The 2,910-nt window shown below is 35.7% G+C and overlaps 1 non-coding gene across 1 annotated transcript; it reads right to left on the bottom strand.

Moving 5' to 3' along the window:
• Positions 1-224: 224 nt before the first annotated feature.
• On the bottom strand, positions 225-345 carry LOC113266024 (small nucleolar RNA SNORA77). Its single transcript, XR_003320227.1, has one exon. It is a non-coding gene; the product is annotated as a small nucleolar RNA SNORA77 (small nucleolar RNA).
• Positions 346-2,910: the final 2,565 nt, after the last annotated feature.

Raw genomic sequence — 2,910 nt, 5'->3', positions numbered from 1 at the left:
CAACAACACCCAGAGCAGGGCATGACATACAGTAGCAGCTCAATAAATATTAGATTTTAAAAAATGAATGATTTAACAAGTCAACAAACCAGTTGACTAATAAATGAAATCATATGCTCTGGACTTGGTGTTGGTCTGGGCAAGGCAGTATCTCTCTCAAAATGTAAATTTCCACATGTCATAGCACCCAACAGAAATCCACAGCGATTTATGTTTCTTCTTCTCCCTGTGTCCCAGAAGGTTGCATCGCCCTTGACAGGTTAAGGTGGTCACAACACTTCGGGATATTTCTATGGAATACAGAAAAGCACCCACTTGGGGCTGCAGCTGGGCGCAGAGTGAATCTGTGCACATTGATTTTTTTTTCCCACGTACATTGCCTTGTTCAATTTTGATCACAGACTTCAAGTGGGACATTAGCAGTACTGGAAACATCTTCAGTAACAGCAATTTGTATAATTGAGGGGCTGGAGAACCCTACTGAGTGGATTTTCTAAGTAAGAACTCTTCAGTCTTCAAAGACATCCTAACATGAGTGCAAGATTGAAGCTTATAAAATCTGAATGTATATAGAGAAAATTAACTTAGGCTTGTCTGTTTTTCAAATTCTGGAGTGAAGAGTCACCCTTTGGAACTTGGAAAAGACAGTTTAGTTCAAATTAAAGGCAGCAATGCATACTTTACATAGTGGATAGTAAATGTGAAGGACATATTTCCCGGGACGGTGTATGGCTTCAAAATACTCATGACTTTAATAAAGTATTAGATGAACTCATGGGTGGAAGATTACTAAGACAAGAAAGGGAGGTTTCAGGCATGATTGGGCTTTTAAAGTCAATAGAGAAAAGTACCAAATAGGGTAAAACATCAATTTGGTACCATTAATATCATCTGGAATACTGGTTGGATAGTGTGTGTGGTATTTCATATGTTATGTTGCTGTGTACTGATGAAAGTGATTAATATATACCTTTTTGCAAATGTGATAAAAGGCTATGGACAGTGTGTAGAGAATGAGATAATTAAAGACGTGTGAAAGTAGCTGTAAGTCTGTGGGCACACATGCTGGAAGTAAGTCACATTATTGGATCATATACCAAACCCTTTGTATTAACTGCCCTGACTCTCTTCAATTATCACCATCAAATTCCACCATAGAATTCAAACTTCTGGTTTGGGGTTGTGTAGGAAAATGTCACATGACCACATCTGTTGGGGGAGATGAAGCAGGGAAGAAAATGCTGGTGATAGTGATTGAGGACCCTGAGCTATACTGTCTCTGAGGAGAGAATACATCTTTACATGGGAGAAAAGCTGCTTAGGGTCTGAAGTCATGGTTCACATTTTATCAGTTGGATCCCTTAATTATGTTTACAGTTTAGAAATAAAATGTACTTTCAAGACTCTTCCATGAGGAAACGAGTTTCAAATCATATTTCCAAATTCAATGCTAACCTTTTTAGTCGATGGTGCTGAATAAAATTGTTGCTTTGTAAAATCGGGAAATGGTTTAAGTGGCTGTGATCTACACATTACATTTGTTATTTAAGGTAATAGCTTGTAAAGCTACATTTTTAAGTGGGACGTCAAATCATTACCTCTCATCTGCTTTTGAAGTCTTAATTGACAAAGGGAATTATTTTGAATAAAGTTAATTTTGGAAGTTACATTTAAATCATTCCTCATATTGTCAATCAACAATTCCCCCCAAAATCATAACCGTATGTTTCTTATACATAAAAACAAAACTACACACTCTCCCATTTTCTTCAAATCTCTAAGGTAGTTTTTGCATGCAATGAAAGATTTATGCATTGTTGTTTTTGTCAGGAGTGGAAAAATATTTTCTCAAGGTTAAGTTATTCAACTATGGTGGTATATAAATATTGAAAAAAGTTACCAGGGAAGTTCTGGAATATACTATAAAAATGGTATAAATACTAGAAACTCATTTCTTAGGAGATGTATAAATGTGAGGGAGAACTAACTAGATTTTATTCTCAAGTTATTTTGCTTATTATAAATAAGATTTATGACCTTTAAACAGTACCATATAATAAGCTTAACAATAAATATAAACAACTAAAGTTGTTTTTGTAACACTTTGTGATGACATCGTACTTGTATGAAATAATATGTTTTGTTCTACCTATATGTGCTGTGAGGGGTATAAGTTATCTTTGGATTATGGTCAATTTCAATTGTGTATAAAAATAGAATATTACCATAAACTCCCTTGTTCCCATCTTCCACCTTCAACAATTATTAATTCATGGCAATATTTCTCCCCTTCCTCTCTTATTATTTTGAAGAAACTATAAGACATTATTTCTTTTTACCCATAAATATTTCAGTATGCATCTCTAAAACTGAGAACTCTTTGTTAAATAATACCATGGTATCCTTAAATGTGTTTTTAAACTTTTGTATTTATAACTGGAAAGGCAAACTGCTCCCTTTCAAAGATGAAAGCTTTGCTGTCTTAGAGTGCATCAAAAAGAGTGTCTTGCTCTGGATGAGTGATTACTGCCAAGAGACTATTCACGTAAATTGGCAGTTATGTGAGAAACAGCTCTAAAGAACAATGCACTGCAGTCAGCAAAAGGTCATGGGCTACGCTTTCCCCTTCTGATTGGAGAAATAAAATTTCAGAGTTCATACCAGTAAATATGGAGGTGATGAAACGCTTGCTCAAGTTTCTTTTATATTTGCTATGTTAAAAGGAAAAAACAAGAATTTGTAGGTCCCCTTTGTAAATATATTTTTTTAAAGATTTTATTTACTTATTTGAGAGAGAGAGAGTGCGTGCAGGGGGAAAGGCAGAGGGAAAGGGAGAGAGAGACTCCTGAGCAGACTCTGCGCTGAGCACAGAGCCTGACACAAGGCTCATCCCAGGACCCTGAGATCGTG

The sequence above is a fragment of the Ursus arctos genome, chromosome X, assembly GCF_023065955.2.
Source record: "Ursus arctos isolate Adak ecotype North America chromosome X, UrsArc2.0, whole genome shotgun sequence".
Taxonomy (NCBI): Eukaryota; Metazoa; Chordata; class Mammalia; order Carnivora; family Ursidae; genus Ursus; species Ursus arctos.
This window is presented reverse-complemented; position numbering and strand designations above follow the sequence as displayed.